The sequence below is a fragment of the Scylla paramamosain genome, chromosome 30, assembly GCF_035594125.1.
Source record: "Scylla paramamosain isolate STU-SP2022 chromosome 30, ASM3559412v1, whole genome shotgun sequence".
Lineage (NCBI taxonomy): Eukaryota > Metazoa > Arthropoda > Malacostraca > Decapoda > Portunidae > Scylla > Scylla paramamosain.
In genome coordinates, this window is record NC_087180.1 from 13,801,333 (window position 1) to 13,818,507 (window position 17,175).

Here is a 17,175-nt window from a genome sequence, read left to right on the forward strand (position 1 = left end):
ACAAAAAAAAAAAAAAAAAAAAAAAAAATTGACAATGACTAACTTTCTCCCCTAAGAAATCCACAAACGGGGAACACAGTCAAATACAAATGGCAGTGATGGGAACTTTTAATGGGTGTTGGCGAGGACTGATCACGGGGAGAGAGGTGGGGGCGTGAAGAAGAGTAGGCTAATATCGATAAGGCTAAAATATCCCCTTCTCTTTCTTGCCCTCTAGCTTGTATTCTTAAACGCTTTGTTCTCTCTTAACGACAATTTTTAAAGAGCACATGATTAGGCAAGTTCTCAAGGATGCTGTTATAGTTATTGATGCATAAACCTTGTTCAACTGTTGCCAAAAAACGTAGAAACACTCTTAAAATTAATAATATTCGTTTCTTGTTCTCTTATCTGCATTCTTAAACGCTTAAGGGCAATTTTCAAAAGGCTCATACGATTAGTCAAGTTCTCAAGGGTGCTATTATAGGTAATGATGCATAATTCTTGTTCAACTCTTATTAAAAACGTAGAAACGGTCTTAAAATCAACAATTTTCGTTTCTTGCTGTTTTCAGCCGCATTCTTAAACGCTTTGTTCTCACTTAAGCACGATTTTCTAAGGACACAAATAATTAATCAAGTACTTATGGATGCTTTTCTCATTAAAGATACATAATACTTGTCCAATCGTTACTTAAAAAACGCAGAGACGTTCAACAGTATCTTCCACTCGAGTCTGTTGAAAGTGGTTGAGACGCCGAATCATTTGTGGATGCGAACTCTCTCTCTTGACATTGAGACAGACGTCAAGGTGAAAGACAAGACGTAATAGTAGACTGAAGAGGAGGAGGAGGAAGAGGAGAAGGAGGAGCAGATGAAATGTAGATGATAGGAAAGTAAAGATCATTAGAAGTGAAAATAGTTACATTCTTATAAGGGAAAAATGTAAAGTCGCAATAAAAACTAACCTAAGTAATGCTCTCTCTCTCTCTCTCTCTCTCTCTCTCTCTCTCTCTCTCTCTGCTCCTTGATACGAAAAATAAGTTTCCATTTGTCTTTAAGGAGAGAGAGAGAGAGAGAGAGAGAGAGAGAGAGAGAGAGAGAGAGAGAGAGAGAGAGAGAGAGAGAGAGAGAGAGAGGAATCGGGGAAACGTGCAGACAGAAACGCAGAAAGGCAGACAATGACAGACAGACAAACACACGGACACGCCCACAGACTGACTGGCTGGATAACTCACTAAAAATAAAAGTTACCTTATCTGACAAGTTTCGATTTCATAAACTATAAATTTCTTTTGCCCTCACATGAAAGGCAGCAAACATAAGATAAGGAAAAATTGCATACTCTCTCTCTCTCTCTCTCTCTCTCTCTCTCTCTCTCTCTCTCTCTCTCTCTCTCTCTCTCTCTCTCTCTCTCCATGAACACACATCTCGGTTAGGTTAGTCTCTCTCTCTCTCTCTGTTCCTCCTTTATCTTCTATGCTGTGCCATTTATATATATTAATTTTCCATCTATAAGTTTTATATATCAAATACTTTTCGTCCTTCTCCTTTTCCTCCTTCTTATGCTTTTTTTATTCCTAATCACGTCGTTTTTTTTTCTCAAGTAGTATTTTTATTTATCTATTTTCTTTTGTGTGTCTAATTGTTTAACCTCTCCCTCTCTCTCTCTCTCTGTCTTTCTCTCTCATCCATGCCCACATTCAGATCACTCCCTCATTTTTCTCCTTCCCTCCTCGCCTCCTGTGATGTCTGGAGGAGGGAGGATAATTAACTCATAATGCATGGCAGGAGAAGGGCGTAGAGGAGGAAAGGACTCTCTCAGGACGAAGGGCGTGGAGCAAAAAGGACTCTTACGTCTCCTTCTGTAACTCGCATTTGAAGGGAGATTAAACTGGAGCCTGACGTTTTAATGATGAACTGCAGTGAGGTGGAGCATTCTCTCTCTCTCTCTCTCTCTCTCTCTCTCTCTCTCTCTCTCTCTCTCTCTCTCTCTCTCTCTCAAATATATCATAATGAATACGTTTTGCAGTTGTGAATATTCCCTGAAATTATACGAATACGGATGATGAATACAACTAATGAATGAAAGTAAGTATATCTGTCAATGTTTTCTGCATGTAGTATGTGTAGAAATGTTGATGTGTTAAGTATTGACCATCTATGTTTGTGTGAGTGTGTGTGTGTGAGTGTGTGTGTGTGTGTGTGTGTGTGTGTGTGTGTAAATCTGTCTTTCTTTACATGTCTCAGCCTGCATACGTTTCTCTCTCTCTCTCTCTCTCTCTCTCTCTCTCTCTCTCTCTCTCTCTCTCTTCACACTTCTGTACCCACACGATAGGAGGAAGGCGTCCAGGCCCACCAGGAGACTCAAAGCAACCAGTTCCAAGCCAAATATTCCCTTGAGAGGTTCGCGGAATAGAGTAAGACGCACAACTGAGGCTCGATTGGAGGGACTTGTCGGCGGCGCCAAGCGGGGACGGAAGACTGGCGGTGGTGGTGGTGATGGTGGTGTTGGTGGTGATGGTGGTTGTGGTGGTGTCTCTTCCTCGTCCTACGCAGGTGATGGAATTAAAGTCTGTATTTGTCCTTAAGAGAGAGAGAGAGAGAGAGAGAGAGAGAGAGAGAGAGAGAGAGAGAGAGAGAGAGAGAGAGAGAGAGATATTCGATTTTCTTTTATGTTTCTTGTTTAAATATTTGTTGATCTGGCCTATCTTGAATGTATAAGTGCTTGCAGAGGAATGATTGTTTTTTTTTTTTTTCTGCTTGATTTTTCTTTCTTTTTAGGGGGTTGGAGTGGGGGACTGAAGGAGAGAGAGAGAGAGAGAGAGAGAGAGAGAGAGAGAGAGAGAGAGAGAGAGAGAGAGAGAGAGAGATCGGCACCTCAAAAAAAAAGAACTACTATAATATAAAAAAAAATACTACGGAATTTCTGATTGATATTCTCCATTCACCATTACTGTGCCTTCTATTTCCTCCTCTTCCTCCTCCTCCTCCTCCTCCTCCTCCTCCTCCTCCTCCTCCTCCTCCTCCTCCTCCTCCTCCTCTTCCTCCTCCTGATTATACTGATGAAAGCACTCTTGCCAGCCCTTGTAAGCACTTTAATGCATTTCTCCGCTTATCTGTCCGTCTGCTGCACAATATTATATTCCTTTGCAACATTATGCTCCTAAAGAAAATGCTCTCTCTCTCTCTCTCTCTCTCTGCGCGGCGTTGGTGTGTGTGTGTGTGTGTGTGTGTGTGTGAACATTAATAATTTTCTAAACCTTTCATGTCCAACTCTCGAAAAAGAGTAGATTAAAATGGTCCTTCAGGCAGCGCACAGTCCTTCAGGCAGCGCACAGTCCTCGGCATTATCGTCACGAGTTGCTCCCTTGCATTAGGACGAAGTGACTTAATGTGAGGAGGATTAGTAAACGTTTGTAATTCATAAGAGGCAAATGCGTGCCATCGAATGTGTGTAATGTAATAACAAAATAAGGGAAAAAGATCACAAACATATTCATTAATAGTGAAATAACTTCCATTTTTTATCCAATATTTGCCTTAATTGCCTCGTTAAAACAACCAGCAAAAATAATCACAACAAAAAAAAAAAGCTAAACAAATGTGCATATGACTTCACGAAAAGACAGTTTTTATATATAGTTTACTTTCTCAAATTAACTTCTATTCCTCAGGTTAAATCAAGAAAAAATCAAGGACAAGCAAAACAAGACGTCTTACGCTCGTTAGTTCCTGGGGCGCAGGGAGGAGGGGCAGGGGGGCGTAGGGTAGGTAGAAGCTTGTGTCGAAAAGCCGCGATAGAAAGTTTGCGTCCTGTCCTACCTGTCATCAGTGGTTATTTTCCTCCGCTGGAACAGGGCAGGGCAGACTGATGAGAGAGAGAGAGAGAGAGAGAGAGAGAGAGAGAGAGAGAGAGAGAGAGAGAGAGAGAGAGAGAGAGAGAGAGAGAGAGAGAGAGAGAGAGAGAGAGGTATACCTAACAATAACTATTTTACCAATCTGACGGAAGACTGGAGCAGTGTGAGGGCAAGCGAGGGGAGGAGGGGTGTCCGAAGGATGCATGGAGGGTGAGGGCATGGCTTGAGGTGTGGCTGTGGCCCTAAGTGGCTGCCAGGCCTTAGGGTGTGGCTGATGGTGTGACCGCGGTGTGAAGGGGTGTGAGGCGTGACAGGTATGCGGGGTGTGCCGTGAGCGCTCGTGTGGTGGTGTGGTGTCAGAGGGTGCACTGAGTCCCTGAGGTGGCAAAGAGGTGTGGCAGGGGTGGTGTCGGGGCAGCAGGGGCGGCAGGAGGTGGTGTGGGTGGGGCTGCCAGTGGTAAGCATCGCGCGGACGGCAGCCACACTCTCCCTGCCACCCAGACTCAGGCTCGCGGCTCCAGAACGGCCAGCAGCCAGTCAGCAGCGCGTCCCAGCCACCCTGTCAGCGCTCCTCCCGCTCACTCACTCTCACTCACGCTCTCCCTCTCTCACACACAGCCGCCGGCACTGCATCCAGGGCTCCCTTAGAGCAGGTGGAGGGGCGGCAGGCGCGGCTCCGGTTATTATCGAAGTGTGAGACACGTCAGGTGGGAGAGGAGTGTGTCGTGCGCCGAGTTGTGCGCGGGGCGGCCAGCTCCAGTCCCGCTACCACTACACCACCACCTCCTCCTCCACCACCACCACCACAGCTGCTGCTGCTCCTCCCTCCCTCCACACAAGTCCATCTGTGTACATTCAGTGTTAACCCCGCAACCCATTTTTTGAAAGAGAAAAGAGATATTACTCTTAGAACTTTTTTTACAAAGAGCTGAAGAACTTTTACTCAGATTAGACCATAAAAGACATAGTGTAGCGAGACATTTTCAAAAAACTTCTGTATTTTTGTAGTTAGTGCTAAAGCAAAACTTAGTGTTTCTACTGAACCCAGCATGGTGCGATGACCTTTTAAAATTTAGCAAGACCTAGTGCATCCCTCTGCTCTTAGCTTAGTGCGTGCTGGCCCGCGCCCTGCACACGCCCTCCCACAGCCGCGGGCTCCGCCCAACTTCTTCACCAGCCCGCCTTCCTCACCACCTGCCAGCATATCCGGCAAAATGAAGACATCATCTTTCTCTCTGCGGGTCATGAGAAGGGTAAGACATCAGCACTACTTGTTATTTATGCTTTCTCCTCCTTTTCTTCCCACTCAAGGGTACAAGATGAGCGTCTTTGACGCAAAGTTTAGTTCTGTCACGCTCTGTTCACACGCTGCCAGGGCAGCCGCCCTTCCGGTCATCGCTTCCTGTCGTTTGGTGTGGCTTGTGTATCTTTCTGGCGCTTTCGATCCCGCTTCATCATTTTCCTTGCCGTCCCGCGCCGCGAGTCTCGGCGGCTCCTACCTGTTGATGCCCGGCTGTGCCTCCTCCTCCTCCTCCTCCTCCTCTTCCTCCTCTTCCTCCTTCCCTCACACGCAGGCGTACGCATCCCCTCCCTCCCCTCCCACCCACCGCTCATGGTGCTACTACTTCCTCTTCCTCGTCTTGCACGCCTTTTTCTCCCCCCACCCTTTCTTGTGTTTCTGCTCCTGACGGGGTGAGTGCTGCACCACATGACCACACCCGCCTATGAGCTCGTCTCGCTGCTCGCAAAGATGGACTGCAAACACCTTCCTTGCTCGTGTCATTTGAGTTATGGTTCCTGCATGACTTACATTTTGAGTCTCAGTAGTGAATGCAGTGAATAATAGAGAAAGGAAGTAAGTGTTTTAAAAATCACTGGTTGGTGGGAACAAAGTAACCTAACACAAAAAGGCACATTTTACACACGGCCTGTGATTTTTTAAGACGTTGTTTCCATAGACTTTGTCATAAAAAGTTTGAGAGGGAGGCAAATGCAGACCTACCTCAGAGACTTTCCGATTGTTAAATGAATAAATTGATCAGGAAGTAATGCCGTAATGCTTACTTTCTTTTTTTATAATGAAGTAAAATAATCTACAACATGGATTTTTGTCACTGGTTTCGTTTTAATGGTATATGAAACGAAAAATAATGGAGTTTAAAAAAAAAATAATAATTACACCGATGATTTAAAGGGAGCTCAAGGCATTGTCAGAGTTACAAGGAAGGGAAACAAAACCCATATATTCTTGAAATGTCTCAGGAACTATGATATACGTTTGAATTCCACAACATAACCACACACACACACTCACACACACACACACACACACACACACACACACACACACACACACACACACACACACACACACAACGTGGTATTCTTAACAAAATCGCATACAGTGAAGCTTGAAAAATCACACACGTTTTAAGAATGACCTTGGGCGCTGCATACATTTTCTCCAAGCCAGACTCTCCTGAAGCCCTCACATCCTTCAGGCTTCCCTTGCTGCCTTGCGTCGCCTGCACTTAAACAAGGTGGCCATGAAGGGAGAGAAAAGGAAACATACGTGTGTGTGTGTGTGTGTGTGTGTGTGTGTGTGTGTGTGTGTGTGTGTGTGTGTGTGTGTGTGTGTGATAAATAAAGCTCAAGAAGTGTAAGTAGGATATTAAAAGGAAATAAATTATAGTGGAAAAATAAGGAGGAAAAAGGGAGATTAACCAATGATAGGAAAGGGAGACCAAGTGAACAAAAAAGGAAAAAAAATGGAGTGGAAAGGGCAAAAGGAAAGTGGAAGGATACTTTTAATGCCATTTCACCCCTTAGAGAGAGAGAGAGAGAGAGAGAGAGAGAGAGAGAGAGAGAGAGAGAGAGAGAGAGAGAGAGAGAGAGAGAAAAAGAGTGGTGCATGCTGTCTGTGGACAGGCACTTGATGTATAAGTCACAACAATTCTTCTTTACAACTTATACATAATACTATATTTGTTCCCTAAATAAAATTCAATCATGTAACAACAAACGCTGCGAATTTTACATTTTTTTTTTTCAGTCAACTTAATAAAACTACAGCGACTGCCACGTGTAGGCCTGGTGGCGTCTAGCAGATTCCCTTACTTTATGTTCTTATGTTCTTATGTACCTTGCTTTCGAACAAAAAAAAATATACCTATCATCTTTACACAAAACAGAACGAAAGATTGAAAAGAGATAAAACATCACAAACTATACGCTTTAATGAATACAAAAACTACATGTATGACTAATGATCTTAATCACATACTGTAAATTGTCCTAAAAATTCAACACAAATACCAAGCGAATCCTTCCTGATTATTTCACCAGATCTAAAAACACTCGAACTTCTCAATATAGCGAGGCCGAGACGTGACACATCATTCCGGGGCCAATAAAATGTTCAGATATTTCAAGGGTCATCAGCTGTAAGACTAACAACGATGACACGCCCCCGGCAGCTGAAAAGGCTCGATATTTTATACTGTGGAGGAGGGGAAGGAGAAAAAAAAGAGGTTCATAAGGATAAAAAGACAACAGTGAGTGGGAGGAGGAGGAGGAGGAGGAGGGGGAGGAGGAGGAGGAATGGGGGTTGGCAAAAGAAGAAAAGAACCACATAGTTTCAGATTCCTTCACGAATATCCTCATTCACTCATTCACACACACACACACACACACACACACACACACACACACACACACACACACACACACACACACACCACTGATCACAGAAGATAGAAGAGAAGAGTCGAGGAATGAAAATAGGAGCACATTACACCCAAAAATCCGTACAAAGTTAAGAAAAATCTCTCTCTCTCTCTCTCTCTCTCTCTCTCTCTCTCTCTCTCTCTCTCTCTCTCTCTCTCTCTCTCTCTCTCTCACCCTCTCTCTCTTGAACCTACAGTAAGCGCCAAGACTAACAAATCATGCACAAAAAAACACAGCGACTGCTTTTCTTTCGACTGCCTCCAAAGAGCGCCACTGCCTGACTTCCGCCGCCTAGCTGGATAAGCCTCGGGGGCAGCCTTAGCGCGGATCACAAAGGCCAGCTGCAAATTTATGACCAAGAGCAAACAGTGGGCCGTGCGATCGCTGGACACAAGAGGCGGGCGGGCGAGGGAGATAGGGAAGCAAAGGTGGACACAGGGACGGAAAGAGAAAAGAGGCCAGCACAGGAGAGGAAGAGAGACTGAAAATGGGATATAGATTAGGGAAGAGGGAGAGAAAAGGAAAAGGGAGGGAGGGAGGGAGGGATGGAGGGAGGGAGGGACCACCACCACCACAACTAACAACAACAACCACTACCACCATCACCACCACTATCCCCACCATTTCCACTACCACTATATTCATTCTCCGTCGCGTCTCCTTCGATCGAAGCGTCGCGGGGAAACAATAACACAGCGCCTTGAGGTCGTGTGTTCTCATTCTTCGGCAGCTCAGTCCTGATGCGAGGATATGGGGGAGATTATGGGGCGCTTAGGGAGATGTAGTGATGTGTGTGTGTGTGTGTGTGTGTGTGTGTGTGTGTGTGTGTATGTGTGTGTGTGTGTGTGTGTGTGTGTGTTGGGTGGGCGGGACAATTACATACACGAATAGCGTTTTTAGGGGAGAATACAGCTTGCATGAAACAAAACAAATAGAAGATAACGACCATTATCTAAGTAACGGACTAACTATTCAACCAATCAACCTAACAATTAGCCAGCCAACAAACCAACTAACCAAGCAACCAACTAACTAACTAACTGCCTGACTAACTCAGCAACAAATTATCTCAATGCATAAATAAGCGACCGCCATCAACAAAAAACCGTCACTTAAACCTTTCAATCAACTGAAAACCGAACGCATTTTTCTCACAAAGATGAACTCAGGACAGTCACGACACCTTAGTTATTTTAGGGAACGAAAAGGAAAACGGGAGAGGGGGTGAGGCGAGGCGAGAAATGGAAGGGAGAGTTGGAGCACGGGAGAGAGGATGGAAGAGGCTGGAGCAGGTGGAGGGAATGAAAAGCAGGTGAAGCGTAGTTGAATGAGGGAGGAGAGGAAACTGGAAGAAGAGCAAAAAAAAAAAAAAAAAACACAAAGAGAAAAGTGAAAGGTTAGGATGGGATGGAAGTTGGGAGAGTGATGCACTGGGGACGGAGGAGAGGAGGGGAGGGAGAGAGAAAAAGAAAAAGGAGGGATGAAGAAAGACGTGGGTGGTGGAGGAGAGTGGAGTAGGATGGAGTGAGGCAGGTCGCGGGAGGAGTTGGGAAAGAAAAAAAAGTGTAAACAGAAAGAAGAAAAATGAGGAAAAAGGGATGTCTGATATGAAAAAAAAAAATGTATGTGTGGAAGAAATAAAAATGTAAAAAGTTAATGAAAATGAAAGATAGCAATAGAAAATAAGATAAAATGGACTATTTCCGAAAGCCAAAGAGATGATTAGTTTAGTTCCCATGGATTTGGTTTTCTTTTACCAGTGATCATGCAGAAACCTTATTAAACTATCAATGGCATCATGAGAGCACTCTTGCAAGCCACAATCACCTCCACTAGAGTAGAGGCTGTCGATATGGCATGCCGAAACACCTGAGAATACGGTCCTTGTTTGCAGCTACGTCACCACGCATTCTGGCATTCCCTGTCGCGTCAGTCCCATTGAGTATTTCAGTGTTCGAGTGCTGATGAGAACGTGCCAAGGGTTCCAGTGCCAAGGGTCTTAGAGCCAAGAATTTCAGGGTCAAGGTGAAGCAAGTGAAGGTAAATTTTTCCCCGTGAATATTCCGCCCACTCAGTATTCTTTCTCATTTTTTCTTTGTGATAATCCAGGTTAGGTTAGATTTCAGGAATTTGTCATGAGGAGAATTACTTTAGATGAGGTTTTCATGAAGCAATCTTCGTGGATGAAATTTGCATACAAACTCCGAGGGCAAAGGGTTGAGAATCCCAGGGTTCCTTGGCTCCAGGGGCAAGGATTCCACGGCTCCAGGATTCCAGGTTCCAGAGTGAAGAGTTCCAGGGAAAAAATAATTCACGGTTCCAGGATTTCATGACCTAGAGTTCCAGAGTTCAGGGTTATAGGTTCAAAGGTTCCAGAGTCTAGGTTCCAGGATCCAGGGTCTAGGATCAAAGGTTCAGGGTCAAGAGGCAGAGGTTTAGAGTCAAGAGTCTAGTGTCAAGGGTCCAGGGTAAAATATCTTAGTTTCAAAGGTTCCAGGGTCAAAATTTCAGGGTCAAGGATTAAGTGTTTTGAGCTAAGGGTCCAAAGTCAATATTCCAGGGTTAAGGGTTCTAGAGAGGCACGAAGGAGCAGCAGTGACGACGGTGGTGGTGGTGACGAGGCTCGGGACACTCTGGGTCAAGGGCTCTTCATTTATTGCCACAGAAATATCGGCATTAATTAGATACAAGTGGAAAAAATGAACGATGGTGGAAAATATTTTGGTTTTCGATAAATCGCTGATTCTCCAATTCATTCCCAGGCGACAGACTTCCGTGACGCGAGGGTTGATGACGAAGGGAAATGATTGAGGGAATAACGAGGAATGTGTGGGAAATAAAAGTAAATTGCAGATGCATGACATGAATTTGATTATCACCAATATATCGTTTTCATCACCAACATTAAAACCTTCATCACCACCACCACCACTACCACCACCACCAACAACAACAACAACAAAAGCAGCAGCAGCACCAACAACAACAACACTGACAAGAACATCAACAGCAACAGAAACGAAATGTAAAAAAGAGGTCACAACGAAAATATTTTTACCACTATGATGATGATGATGATGATGATGATGGTGATGATGATGGTGATGATGATGGAGATGATGATGATGGAGATGATGATGATGATGATGATGATGATGATGATGATGATGATGATGATGACGACTGCTTTTCACCATTAGGCAGCTTTTACAAATTAAACAGACCAAAGAGAAAATGAGATTATAACATGTCATTTTAAACAGATAAGGGACATTACATAAACACACACACACACACACACACACACACACACACACACACACACACACACACACACACACACACACACACACACACACACACACAAGGGATTAGTATTTAAATGTTTCCATCACTTTTTAAATATGACTATGCAATGTGTGTGTGTGTGTGTGTGTGTGTCTTGTATGAATGCATGAGCGATGTCACACGTGTTACATGAAATTCAATGCAAACTTTAATCATAAGTATCACTAGATTTCCAAATGAGAGAAACTGTCAAAAAATAAATTAATTAAACAAATCACATAAAATACTTTCAATTTTGCATATATGCTTTTTCATTAATTTATGTGCATATTGATGCATGACATTTTCATGTAAACATATACGTCATTCATTCAATTAGTCACTAAGTCAATAAATGAATGAATTAATGAGTAAATAAATAAACATTACAAAATATATCATGTGTATTTACTTACTTATTAACATACGTGAATAAATGTCACGTAAATAAATAAAAAGATCATATATAACAAGTGCAGTGTGATACAGAAAGCAGCCATGTGCAACTTTTCACAACAGCAGGGGGAAAAGTCAGGCATCCAAAACTGAACTGCCTACATAGGTATTCACTCCCACACGCCATCACACACTCACTTTTAAGGAGGCAGTAAACCTTAACTGCGCCTCCACAACCCACGCAGGGAGAGAACACTTCCCCTGTACGTTTTCTTTTAAGTGTTGCTCAAAACGGTGACTTCAGTTTCCGAGTACTCAAGCTATAAAGATTGAATACTTAGTTAAATTTCAATTGTAATTTGTGGAGTACTTTTCCTTTTGTCTTTCCCATCTAGACTGAATTGCTACACCACCATGCAAGGGAGAAAGTTACTGGACTTGACTAATGTACCGCCTTTTCTTCTAATATTTACGGCGATTAGTGAAGTATATATTTTTTCCATATCCTCTAGACTGTGAGTTTTTTTTTTTAGCTCAGATCTTGTCCATGGCTGTGAAAATTAAAGAAAAAATGAAAACAATAGAAAAAAAATCTTGTCTTGATTCTGTACCTACTTTACTTGAAATTGTCGCGGTGATCAGTGAAGCATATAAACGATTTACATATCCTCTTGCCTTTGTGACTTTTTTACAGCTTAAATCTTGTTCTTAGCTACGGAAATCAAAGACGAAATGAAGACAAGAATACATGAAACACACTGTCTTGGTCAAAGTATCACCGTTTCTTGAAATATCCGAGGCGATTAATGAAACATGTCAAATTTTCTCGATATCTCCTGGACTTTTCGTGATTTTTCGGCTCAAATCTTGTCCTTAGCTGCGAAAATCAAAGAAAGAATGAAGAAGACAATACATAAAAGCATCTTGTCTTCCTGGCCTTCACTACTGTATCATCTTCGTCCCGCAGGAGGCGCCGTGATAGTCTCTGTGAGGATTAGAGGAAGGTAATATCAGCACGAGGAAAAATTTAGGCAAGGAGGAAACTAATTAATTCGGGGACTGAGAGAAAATAGGAAACTGGTATAGGGAGGGAGCGGGTGAGGGGAAGGAAGAGCTACTGGGGACGCGGCTCGGTGGAAGGGAAGGCTGAAGGAAAATGGAGCACTTGTGGTAAAGGTAAAGGCAAGATAGGTTACCGAGGGACTGCAGTGAGGGGAAAACGACCTGCGGGAGGTGAAGGTGATAGGAGGATGATGTTCCTGATGGAGGGAAGTAGGTGAGGGAAAGCTGAGGGTGCAGGATTGAAGGGAAGACTACACTGAGTTGCTGGGGAGAAGGAATGAACAAAGGTGTATTAATGCTACTGGGAGGAGGAAAGGGAAGGAAAGGGAACGCAAGCTAGGTGAGAAGGTGGTGGCTAGAGGAGGAATGAGGTAAGTAGCTGCTGGGGACAATGAGGGGAAGTCGAGAAAGGGAATTAAATACTTTGGACTTCATCGATGAAATTAATTTAATTTTATAGGTTTACGTATCTATTTGGACCGGAATCCTCTTCACTGTTGTATCTACTTCCACCCTACCCCACTCTGCGCCACGCCACCCCGCACACTCCCTCTCCTCGACCCTCCACGCCCCACGCCGCCCCCCTCGTCACGCTGCTTTACTCCCTCGCACAGCCCCGCCCCATTTCAAGCTGCCTCACTCACTACCCCGCCCCGCTCCCGACTCGCCTCCCTTACTTTTCTTTGCCACTCCTCACTTCCTCTTCCTTCTCGCCAACATAAGTCTCTTCCAGCTTCGCTCAGCCCTCCCCCTGTGGCTCACCCATCATTTGGTACTAGGAACAGGGGGCTACTGGTACTGAGGTCATCTGAATGTTTTAAGCTCCAAACCAACTGGGACTTATTGGCCTCAGTACGACGTTACTTGCTCTCCTCGTTGTGACTTTTGTGCAATCTTACCGTGCTTCGTCCTGTCTTGTCTAATGCCCCACCTTCCCTCACGTCCCTCAGCCACGCCCCAAAGAAACGCAACTCAACCTCCTGAACCTTCCCTCCACCACCGTATCCCGCCCTGCAGTCCCTCCCCGCCCTCTCCCTTCCCTTCCTCGCCAGGCTCCTGATGAGGTATACACTCGCACACACTCGTACAAATTGTTATGTAGATTATATGCATAAAAACCCTACTTCCGCTGTGTTTTCCTGGCGTCCTCGTGTTTAACGCGCTGGAAGTTCCAATTACTCCAGGACGAGAACGCACTCACGCACACACATTCACACGCACACTCACTAAATGAACAGCTGCAATAAGGGGCCTGGAAATGCATGAATTTGCATGGAATATATATATATATATATATATATATATATATATATATATATATATATATATATATATATATATATATATATATATATATATATATATATATATATATATATATATATATATATATATATATATATACACACACACACACACACACACACACACACACACACACACACACACACACACACACACACACACACACACACACACGACGGCTTATCATAGAAATACTGATGCTTCCACCAGAAAATCTTAACACAAAGTCAAGAGGCAACACGCCTACCTTAACACTCAGGGTGACTGTGACGTACACTCGCTCCGTTATACTGAGTGTGTGTGGCGTCACTGGAAAAATTTTAGTCACATCTGCAAAAATCAACATAAATAAATGAAAAAAAGGAATAAAGAAAAGAGTGGATGAAAATATAATTGGCTCTTTCTAAAGCAGTCACGACGCTTGCTTACCATGTCTCCTGCATATCAAATTAGTCACAATAAGCCATGCCAACATAAAAATGCTCAGGACAGCTTGGTATCATCAGCAAGGAGGGACAGAAATATTTTATTCAGTAAGGGTCGGTAGGCTACAGTCGAGCAGAGCCGCACTCCGCTGCACCTCCCACGACCTGCCTGCTGGTGGTGGTGGTGGTGGTGATGGTTTAGTGGTTGTGGTGGTGGTGGTGGGGGTAAAGTAGTGGTAGGGTGGTGGTCGTTGTTGTTTGAGATTGTCCTCGTAGGGGCATGGTGGTGGTGGTGGTGGTGGTGGTGGCCTGGTTCATTACCACTCGCTGCACCTTTGACGACGCACAAGTCTGATGTCTACATGTAATTAATGGGCCTGTTTATAGTCAATATATACTTTTTATCATCCCTCCACGTAATTTACATAATGATGGTGTTGACTGACATGACATGGCTCTCTCTCTCTCTCTCTCTCTCTCTCTCTCTCTCTCTCTCTCTCTCTCTCTCTCTCTCTCTGTTCCCCGACATGCTCTACGTATACTGACACACAAGAATTTTCCCTACGCAATAACCTCACTAATACATAACATCGTGGCATTACATAACTCGAGTTTATTTTGGGGATAAAATTTTTCCTACTCTTCATACATTTTTGCCTCGCCCCGCGCATCTTGAAATTTTCTTCCTTACTCTCTATGAATATGCAAATGTCCTGCTTCCCTTTTGATACATTAAATTTTTGTTAGACTATATTTTATTCTGCTCCCTCCAAAAAAATTACGCATATGTGTTGACTTTTATGTACTGTACTTGGAGTTTACTTACGCATTTTTTTTTTCGTGTTCTTGTTCTTTTCCTATTTTTTCTCTTTCTTTCTCTCTTTCTTCTTCTTTTTTACTACTACTACTACTACTACTACTACTACTACTACTACTACTACTACTACTACAGGCTTTTAGTTACGACAAGTCCCCCCCTACACCAAAAAAGTGAGTAAATAACAAATAAATAGAAATAAAATAAAAATAAAAACAAATGAATATATAAAGTAAAAGGAAGGACCCACCACACACAGAACAACGGCAGTAAAAAAGCGACACACACGCGCCAAAAGTCCCATAAATTTATATCAATTAGGCCACGATGCAACAGGTTACTGACATAATTGGAGGCGGTCAATACTCACTTGTTTGATCAGTTCCTCCAGTTCACCTGTACCTGGTATTCTCTCCCCTCCCTCTCCCTCCCTCTCCAAGGTTAAGAGGCGTTCTATGAAGTCCGCTAATTAATTTGTTGTTCGTTAATTAAGAAGTCTCCTGTTCTCTTCCTCTTCAAGACCTTTATTCCTCAAACTACCTCAGTCGCCTTCTCATTAAGGTGTACCTGTAGTTGTAGTTAATTAATGCACTTATATAACAGAAGGAGGAGGAGGAGGAGGAGGAGGAGGAGAAGTAGGAGTAGGAGTAGGAGGCGAAGGAGGAGGAGGAGGAGGAGGAGGAGGAGGAGGAGGAGTAGGAGGAGGAAGAGGAGGAGGAGGAGGAGGAGGAGGAGGAGGAGGAGGAAGAGTAGGAGGAGGAGGAGAAAGGCCAACTTGAATATCATAAAAAATTAATGAAAAAAATTTCAGAGGTAAAATCTTGAGAGAGAGAGAGAGAGAGAGAGAGAGAGAGAGAGAGAGAGAGAGAGAGAGAGAGAGAGAGAGAGAGAGAGAGAGAGAGAGAGAATGACGGATAAAAGGGAAAAAGTCAAGGAGGAGGCAGGAGAGTGGACGAGGTTCTTGGTTACTTCCTAAAGAGATTACCTGTCAGGGCGTGAGTGCGAGCCTTCGTCACCTGGCTGCTGAGAGGTCCTCGTCGTCTGTCTACCTGTCTGTCTACCTGTCTGTGCCTGCCTATCTGTGTCTCTCTGTCTCCTTGTCTTTGTCCAGTTGCCTGTCTCTATTTCTGTATATCTGCCTGTCTACGTGTCTCTGTCTATCTGTCTACCTATCTCTACCAATCCGTTTATCTATCTGTCTCTGTCTGTCTATATATCTCTGTCTATATGTCCCCCTAATTGTCTGTCTGTCTATCGGTCTACCTGTTTGTCTGTCTACGTATCTACCTGTCTACCAATCTCTACTACTACTTCTACACACACACACACACACACACACACACACACACACAGTATTTAGTATTTATTTAGTGAAAAGATTTGTATGGTCATTTTCTACATTTTCTACCTCTATCTCCATTGTACAGCGAACACCAATACATGACCGTGTGCAGTTCCCTTCTATGTTTCCTTTTCCTCCTCTCCCTCTTTTCCCATCCTCTTCCCCAGTCAATCTCTTCCCATCGTTCTCTTTTTGTACATCGCTCGTTTGTCTGCCAGTTTCATATTTCTCCTCTCCTTGCCTCTTCCTCTTTCATTTCTCTCTCACATATCACTTTCCTCCCCCTTCTGTTTTCCATTCCCCTTCCCTTTCATTCTTTCCCCATTTTTAGTTTTTCTCTCTTTCTCCTGTTCTACGTCCCTATTGTATCCTATGTTTGCCTTATCATCCTTTATTCTCCTATTCCCTTTCTACATATTTTATAAGAAAGGAAGGCCAAAAAAGAGGAGGAGGAGGAGGAGGAGGAGGAGAAGGAGATCATCCTGAGTTTGTCTGACATTTTCCTAGTTGTCCTTTCCTCTCCCATTCCTCTATATTCTGTGAGGAGGAGGGGGGAGAGGAGGAGGAGGAGGAGGAGGAGGAGGAGGAGGAGGAGGAGGAGGAGGAGGAGTGGATTGGAAGAGCAACGCGAAAGAAACTTAGGATTAGAGTAACTTCGGGCCCAGCAACAGGTTAGGATCTCTCTCTCTCTCTCTCTCTCTCTCTCTCTCTCTCTCTCTCTCTCTCTCTCTCTCATTCGCAGTTCCTTCAACACTTCTGGAAGGAAAAAAAGAGAAAACGGAAAAAAACAAGACTTGACATGGATAAATATAAAGAATGAAGTAGAAGGAAGGAAAGATTTTATGCGAGAGAGAGAGAGAGAGAGAGAGAGAGAGAGAGAGAGAGAGAGAGAGAGAGAGAGAGAGAGAGAGAGAGAGAGAGAGAGAGAGAGAGAGAT

General features: G+C 43.7%; 1 long non-coding RNA gene across 1 annotated transcript in view; it reads right to left on the reverse strand.

Moving 5' to 3' along the window:
- LOC135115878 (uncharacterized) overlaps positions 1-17,175 on the reverse strand; it is an 89,434-nt gene that overhangs the window by 5,844 nt on the left and 66,415 nt on the right. The gene's annotated exons all lie outside the window — the stretch shown is intronic.